The sequence below is a fragment of the Peromyscus maniculatus genome, chromosome 5 (assembly GCF_049852395.1).
Source record: "Peromyscus maniculatus bairdii isolate BWxNUB_F1_BW_parent chromosome 5, HU_Pman_BW_mat_3.1, whole genome shotgun sequence".
Lineage (NCBI taxonomy): Eukaryota > Metazoa > Chordata > Mammalia > Rodentia > Cricetidae > Peromyscus > Peromyscus maniculatus.
In genome coordinates this window covers 10,731,364-10,740,139 of record NC_134856.1, presented here as the reverse complement: position 1 = coordinate 10,740,139, position 8,776 = coordinate 10,731,364, and the positions used below count along the sequence as shown (strand labels likewise).

General features: G+C 43.2%; 1 protein-coding gene across 3 annotated transcripts in view; it reads left to right on the top strand.

Annotated features, from left to right (window-relative positions):
• The first annotated feature begins 193 nt into the window (after window positions 1–193).
• The window catches only part of Nlrc5 (NLR family CARD domain containing 5), an 81,797-nt gene continuing 73,214 nt past the window's right edge, over window positions 194–8,776 (top strand). For all 3 annotated transcript variants that reach the window (XM_076571677.1, XM_076571680.1, XM_076571676.1), the window contains exon 1: window positions 194–332. The gene's annotated coding sequence lies outside the window, so the exon portion shown is untranslated. The remainder of the gene's footprint in view (window positions 333–8,776) is intronic.

The window sequence follows — 8,776 nt, the reverse complement described above, 5'->3', positions numbered from 1 at the left end:
GTGAAGTTTTGCTCAGTGGCTCCTCCTGCCTTCCTCCTGATGAGGCGGGGAAAGAAAACCTGCGCGGGTCCTGCGGCGCCCTGGCCCCACCCTCCGCCCGGCAGATGCCCACCTTACCCTGCCTTACTGGCAGGCACAGAGGCACCCCAGCGTCTCCGTCTGCCTTTGCCAAGCGGCCGCGGGTTCCGGGCACCCTCCCCGCGTGCCTTGGGGCTGGCACTTAGAATCCACGTGATTTCTCGGCAGCGGCGGCGGGTTCCATGAACAAGCCAACAGCGCTCAGTGGCCACTTTCAGTTTCGTGCAGAGCGCGGCGGAGCAGGAGCAGAGTCGGTGAGTTACCTGCCCAGGTGGGGGCGCGGATGGAGATTATGGGTTCGGATTCTGCGCCGATGAGGGGTGCCAGAGGCCGGGCGTATGGACACATGGACAGATGGGCGGGTGGTCACTGGTGGCTTAGCAAATGCAGTCAGCCACTCAGCAGTTTGGGGGCCACAGAAAGTGGCAAGTTGGGGAGCGACTCAGTTTGGGGAGTGTGCTATATGTCTGCGCGCCCCTTCTTCTGGTGCCGCACCAGTCATCCTCTGGAGCTGGCCTTTCTTGCTTTTTTTCCCCTTTTCCTTTTCAACTTCCATTGCCTTATTAATGATCACAGAAGTCCCCTGTTTGTTACACACGACTCCGAATTTTCAGCCCCAAACAACAACAACCCTTTCATTACACAGTAGAAGAGATGAGTTTGGTTGAGCCTTGACAACTTGCTGTTTTTATAGAAGAACGCCTCCTCCTGCCAGCCTCCAACAGTCGCCAACCTCAGGTTTTTCACCAGCGGCTTTGTTTTGAAACAAATGCCAGATAGAGAATCTCAACAGAAATATCTCAGAGTGTACGAAAAGACAGGAATCCTTAATATATATAATATATATATATAGAGAGAGAATATTGCGTTAAAAAAAACCCAACTATTCTTTAACATCATCATTTCTATTTCTAATGATCATTGAAACCCACCATCACAAGGGGTAGTCTTTTGTTCCTGGCCTCCCACGTTGCCATGTGGGTTTCAAACCATTTTCTCACTCAGAAAAGCCGGCGCTGGGAGTTGCAGGAGCGGCCATTTGGGACAGTCCTGCAGAGCCTTGGGTCTTCAGTCCTGTTTGCGTGTGTTGCTGGGATTCTTCTGAAAAGGTGGTGTGGGGGGCTTTGTATATAAAAAGGTCTTTAGAAAACTGACTTCCCATGATTGGGAAGAAGGCCAGGGAATGGTGAAGATGGGTGTAGCCAAGCCATATCTGGAACGTCCTCTTTCCGAGTCACTTTCTTTCTCTCTGAAGGACAAGGAAACCTGGAAAACCACCAGCTTCTAGCCCAGTGGTAGGTCAGACCCTGGGTTGAGTTCCCAGCACCACAAAAACAAGGCACCAGGCCTGTTCTCCCACCAGAGAACAGAGCAGGGAGGCAGCCGGTGACTTGAAGTTTGTAAGGCTCCTGCTGGGTGCTTCCTTCAGACCAGTCTCCAGAGTTTATGCCTGTCTGCCCTGTCTCCAGAACCAGCCCCCACCTGTCCTGGAGTGGGGACCCCCTGGGGCCCTCAGCACTGTGCACTTGCTGGATGACCATGAGCTAACAATTACATGTCTTGGAAGCTTGAGTTCCCATCTATAATACAGGCATAATGGAGAGTTCAAATTTTGTCTCCTGGATTCAATGACACAAAGCAGAAATAGTGCTTGGCCACAAGATCAACGAGCTTTGGTTCCTGATAGGACAAATGCAGAAGCTTAGGGAATGCCCCAGTCTGCGGGGCCTAAGGTCCTGACTTCCCCCAAGGCACAGGTCAGCCTGGTCTCAGAAGCTAAGTGTGATCAGGCCTAGGTAGCTCTTGGATGGCAAAGTTTGCTTAGGCTGGTCCCAGGCTAGCTGGAGAGCGGCAGGGCTTGGCCAGTGTCCTTGTACCCTAGCACACCTCCCTCTCTCCTCTGAAGAGAACCCAACAAAACTTTGGAGAATGTCTTCTCCCCTGTGTTGGGCAGTGTATTGGGTCCCTTAAGGAAGGCATGAAGTCCTGACCTCCACTGCCTCTGAATGTGACCTTATTTGGACATAAGGTGGCTGCAGACAGTGAAGAGGAGGTAGTGGTGGGGCCCAGCACAACTTCTGCCTGGAAATAGGGGAGAGCAGCATGTCAAAACAGACACCTTGGGGCAGGCAGCCATCTTGGGGAGGCAAGGACAGCAGGCACAAGCCGAGAAATGTCCAAAATCCCAGCAACCACCCCAACTGGAAGAAGGGGGGCTCCTTTCCTAGTGCTGTGAAGGGCCTCTGCCCACTCCTGGGTGCAGACTTCGAGGTTGCAGCCAGCAGAGAGCCAAGCACTACTGTTTCCGTCAGTTCTTGCTGGGACTGTTACCACATCATCTCAGCATCACTCCTCAGTCACCTGCAGAGAACTGGGCTGAGGAAGTGCAAACACTTAAGAAATTTTAGGGGAGGGGTGTGGCTTAGAAGTCAAGAGTTTGCCTGGCTTGCAGAAGATTTGGGGTCTATCCTTACCACAGAAGTCAAGCAAAAACCTCTTTGTAGGTGTTCTCGGGGGTGCAAAGCATGGTCTCTCTTTGCCAGATCTGTTCCTGTGAGTGTAGTTGATAGCCTAAACCCTGTTTGGCTGGAACTAATTCTGTGGAAGAAACATAATTTAGAAGCAAAACAGAATAGATCCTACTGGCTGCTGGGGCAGGAGGCTCGGAGAGCGGGACCTCTGGCCTTGACAGGCCCTCAGAGAATCCTGTGTAAGGCAGGCGGAAGCGGGAAGCAGGTGCCGCCCACTACTTGTGGGACTTGCCCCCCATAAATGGGTGTGATTGTGTAACTGGCACGTTAGCTTCAGTCTCTAGGTCCCCGAAAGCTGGGAGAGTTGTTGTAGTCCCCATTCTTCTCTGGAGGGGACCCTGAGTCTCCTTTCTGTGGATCTTGGAGATGAGGGTGGCGGGCTCAGTTTTCCTGGTCACCTGTGACTGCAGTCTTCCTCCTCTCTGTCACAGTCATTGTCTCGAGCCAAGGACATAACCGCGTCTCTGGGTTGGAGGCCGGGGGAAACCTGATTTAACTGGTTCTTCCTGTTGAAGCCAGACTGAACAACATCCCAGGTGCTGCTTGGATCACTCCTCTGTCACTCCTCCATGGGCTCTTCTCCACAGGGGCTTTACCACCCTCCACTGGCACCCACCCTGGTGAAGGGAACCACATGGAGTGGATATGCGGAGGCCTCTAGCATTAGGGTGTCCCATGTGTGTACCCATATTTTAATGGGCTCAGATGTTTTAAAAAAAAATAAAATCTCACTTGTTAAACTAAATAGTATGGACAACATTAAAACAAAACCAAGTCCCAGGCATGGTAGCATGCACCCAGTACTTAGGAGGCTGAGGCAGAAGAAGGCTTATGAGAGGTGGGGCCCAGACTGACCTATGTGGTGAGACCCTGTCTCCAAATTTTTTTTAAATAAATCATTTAATTTAGTTAAGTAATTAATATATTCATCTAATCACCCAGTGTCATTGGGTTTCTGTGTCTTCTTCCAGAGTCTAACCAGGCCTTTACAGACAAGAGTATCCAGTGTTTTCTCTGCACAGTTAGTTTCATTAAATAGACTTTAGATTATGCACATATATATATATGTATACAAATAAACAGACATGTACATATGTGTTCCATACCCATATGCACATATACACACATGTATTCCCTCTCTTATGATGAGAATGTACTGTATGGTGGGCACACAAGGTTTTTTTTTGTTTAATGCAATAAATAATCTTTATTTTCTCTCTATATTTATTATTTTGGTGCTAGGGATCAAACGCAGGGCCTTGGGCATGACAAGTGAGTGGTTTCCCACTGAGTCATGTTTTCAGCTGTCTTTATGGATGTATACTCTGTGAATAGAGAGACCTGTTTATGCAAGTATATCCTGTACTTTGACCATATAATAAATGCATAAAGTAATATGTATATTATTTTATACATCTATATAAAAATCCAGGATGCACAAATGAAAGAAAACATTCAATATCTGTCTTTCTGAGTCTGTCTTGTGTTCACTTAATCTGGTGATCTCTAGTTGTGTCTATTTTCTTGCAAACACCATCATTTACTTTTCTTTATCAGTGAACAAAATACCATTTTGCATGTGTATGTGTATGTTTGTATGTGTGTGTATGTATGTGTATGTATGTGTGTGTGTGTGTGTGTGTGTGTGTGTGTGTACTACATTTTCTTTATCGATTCCTCTGTTGACAGAACACCCAAGCTGATTCCACAACTTGACTATTGTGAGATGCTGCCCTAACATGAATATCCAAGTATCTCTGGGGTATATGGGTTTGGAGTCCTTCAGGTATTCAGTAAGTGGTACAGTTGGGTCATATGGTAATTCTATTATTATTATTATTATGGTTTTTTTTTTTGGTTTTTCAAGACAGGGTTTCTCTATGTAGCTTTGTGCCTTTCCTTGATCTCACTCTGGTGTTTGTTTGTTTTTCTGAAGTGCCTCTGTATTAATTTCTAACTGGCTAAGCTAATTTTATACTCTCAGTGACTACACACACACACACACACACACACACACACACACACACACACACACACACTTCTTTATTCTTGAATCCTCAAAGGACTTGATGTTTTCTGAATGAGAGCCATTCTGACTGCGGTGAGATGGCATTCATTGTTGTTTTGGCGTGAATTCTGGTGGCTGAGGAATTGAACCTTCCTTGAATGCCTGTTGGTCTTTGGTACTTCAGCTTCTGGAGCTGTGCTCATTTTCTTAGTTTGTTGATTGTGTTGTTTGGTTTTCTAGTATTTAGTGTTTTGAGTTCTTTATGTATTCTAGCTATTAATCTGCTGCCACACGTACAGGTGAGAAAGTTTGTCTCCTGTCAGGTTTTGGTTTTATTTGTTTGTTTTTACTTAATTGTTTCTTTGGTTGCACAGAGGCTTTTACATTTCGGATGAGCCTAGTTTTCAGTTGCTAGTATTGATTCCCATGCTAGCAGAATTCTTTTCAGAAAGCCTTTGCCTAAAGCCGTATCTTGAAGTGTTTGATTTGTGTTTTCTCTAGTCATTTATTTCAGAATTCAGGTCTTTCATTAAAGTCTTCGTTCCAATGCTAATTGATTTCTGTGTGAGGGAAGAGATAACTACTCAGTTTCGTTCTTCTCTATGTGGATATCCAGCACCATTTGTTCACGAGGCTGTTTTCACTCCAATGTATGTTTATAGAATGTATCTTTGTCAAAAATCAGGTAGCCGTTGTTGTGTGGGTTTATTTCTGGATCCTCTATTTTATCCACCGTGTGTGTGTGTGTGTGTGTGTGTGTGTGTGTGTGTGTGTGTGTGTGTGTACGTATGTACTTACGTACCAGTAACATGTTGTTTTTATTATATGGCTCCATAGTGTATATTGAAATCAGGTTTGTGATGCTTTTAGCTCATTCTTTTTGCTCAGGGTTGCTTTGGCTCTTAGGGATCTTCTGTACTTACAAAATTTTATAATTTTTTTTTTTAGTTTTGTGAAGAATGTTAATGAATTTTGATGAGGATTGCCTTGAAGCTATAGATTACTCTCAGTAATATAGCCAGTTTCCAATATTAAGTCTACCAATCCATGAGCAAAGGAAGTTTTTCCATATTCTAGTGTCTTTGATTTCTTTCTTTGGTATTTTAAAATTAGCAGTGTAGAAGTCTCATTCTACTGTCTTGGTTAGATTTAGTCTAAAGTTTTATTTTTTAAAGCTGTTGTGAATGGATTTTTAAAAACTTTCTTTCTCAGGGTGTTCATTATTGGATACAAAGTCTGCTGACTTCTGTATCATTTGCCTCCTGCCCCTTTGCCCAGTATTTATGGGTTCTAAGAGCTTTCAGGAGCTTCAGATGCATTCGGGAAGGCTCATACATGAGATCATGTCATCTTCAAATTGGGATAGATTTTTTTTTTTTGTTTTTGTTTTTGTTTTTTGTTTTTTTTTTTTGGTTTTTCAAGACAGGGTTTCTCTGTATAGCTTTGCGCCTTTTCCTGGAACTCACTTGGTAGCCCAGGCTGGTCTTGAACTCACAGAGATCCGCCTGCCTCTGCCTCCTGAGTGCTGGGATTAAAGGTGTGCGCCACCACCGCCCAGCCAAATTGGGATAGTTTTACTTCTTTCTGATCTGCATGCTTTTTTTTCCCTTTCTCTTGTGTTATTGTTCCAGCCAAGACATCCAGTACTATGTGGATTAAGAGTGGAGAAAGTAGACACCATTATTATGTTCCTGGCTTTAGCAGAAATATTTTTAATTTGTCATATCAGGTTTGCTGTAGGTTTGTCATTTATGGCTTTATTATGCTGAGATATGTTCCTCTTATTCTTAATTTCCTCGTGGTTTTTATCATGAAGAGATGTTGGATCTGTCCAAGGCTTTTTCTCTATTCGTTGATAGAATCCTGCAATTTCTGTCCTTGAGACTATGGCTGTATTAAATGTGTTGATTGTATTTGCTGCGCCATTGCTGCGTACGTGAGTGAAGACAGCTTGATCATGGTGAATGCACTTTTTGATGAGTCAATAACTGTGGTTTGCTAGTATTTGTTAAGAATTTTTGCACCTATGTTCATTACAGAGATTAGCCCATAGTTTTCTGTTTTCTTTTTTGTTCTGTGAAGTAAATGTTGTTGGCTTTAAAAAAAAAAAAAAAAAAAAAAAAAAACAAACAAAAAAAAAAACTCTTTTTGCTCTTTTGGTGGGCCTGCCACCCAGTTCCCAAATAATCACAGAGGAGACTTATTATGAATGTTCTGCCTTAGCTTGGCTTATTTCTGGCCCCCTTTTAAAAAATTATCTCATCTATCTTTTGCCTCTGGGCTTTTACCGTTCTCTATTTCTGTATACCTTTCTTTACTTCTTACTCTGTGGCTTCCTGTGTAGCTGGGTGGCTGGCCCCTGGTGTCCTCCTCCTTTTTTTGCTCCTCAATCTTTTCTTCCCAGATTTCTCCTCCTATTTATTCTCTCTGCCTGCCAGCCCTGCCTATCCTTTCTCCTGTTCATCTCTTTATTAGACCATCAGGTATTTTAGACAGGCACAGTAACACAGCTTTGCAGAGTTAAACAAATGCAACATAAAAGAATGCAACACATCTTTGCATCATTAAACAAATGTTCCACAGCATAAACAAATGTAACACATCTAAAAATAATATTTTACAAGAGTTCTGTGTTTGTATAGGTTTGGTATCTAAGCACTACTGGCTTTTGGTTTTATATTTTAAGACAGGGCCTAAGGTTTCTGTTTGTTTTGTTTGGATCCTGGGAATTGAACCTAGGTCCTCATCTATGCTGAGCAAGTTCTCTGCCACTGATCTACATCACAGTCTCATGCATTATTTTGTTTATTCTTCCCCTTGTTGTATTATGGAGTATTTTGAGGAGTGTTGATGTTCGTTCTTCTTTAAAGGTCTGGTAGACTCAGCAGGAAATCCCTCTGAGTCTGTGGCTTTTTTTTTCAGCTGAGCAACTTTAAAAAATATATTTCATATTTGCTTTGTGTATTTGATTTTTACGATTCTTTGGTGGACAGAATGTTATTATAGTTGTTATAATTTGTGTGTATTGGTGTATGTGAAAGCATATGCACTCATGTGCATACCACATAAGCACAGGTGCCCTTGGGATCCAGCTCTCTCAGAGCTAGAGTTCCAAGTGTGAGACAGCCTACAGAGTGCTGGGAACTGAACCCAGGTCCTCTGCAAGAGCACTGGGTGCTTTTACCCACGGGGCCATCTCTCCAGTCCCCTAGTCCACTTTTCTAACATAGTTTATTCTTTTCCGTGGTCTCGTGAATGTGTTTATTCCCCTCCACGTGTATAGAATTCCCTCAAGTGTCTTCTGTAGTGCTTGTATGGCATTCATAAATTCCTTTGGTATTTGTTATACAAGGTTTTTCTTTGTGTTTCTCCGTCAATTTTGCAGGATAGTTTTGCAGGATATAATAATCTGGATTGGTAGGCATTGTCTTGCAGAGCTGGAACTGCATCTTTCCATATCCTCCTGGCGTTTAGAGTTTCTGTTCAGAAATCTGTTGTTATTCTCATGATTTGCCTTTTTATATGACTTGATGATACTCTCTGTGGCTTTCAGTGTTGTTTTGGGTTGTTTGTTTGTTTGGGTATCTACACTCACTGTTTTAACTGTAGTACGATGTGGGGAGGTGTGTCTACCTGAATGACCATCTAGCTTCCTAGATTTTCTGCTTTGACTTTTTTGGGACATATTTTTTTTAAAAAAAAAAAAAAAACCCTTTATTTATTATAATTGTGTGTGCATATGATGTATGTGTGGGTGCATGCCACAGCATGTGTGTGGAAGTCAGAGGACAGTTTTGTGGAATTGGTTCTTTCCTCCCATCGTTATGTGGATTTTGAGAATCAAACTCAGTTCATCAGACTTGTACCTTTTCAGCCATCTTGCTGGCTCTATTTCTTTTAAAAACATTTTTATTAGTCTATAGTAATTATACATAATAATGAGCTTCATTAGGACATATTCATACATTTATATAGTGGTCATATCCACACACATGTTATCCTTTATCTCCCTTCTACCCATTAATCACGTTCTTCTTCCCAGTTAGCCTTTCTGCTGGTGTGTGTCGCAGCGAGTTTCATTCGGGTTGTTTACAGGAGCACGCGTGAGGCTTTACACAGCAACACTTATCAGTGTCTCCCCCACCCCATCTGCCATTAA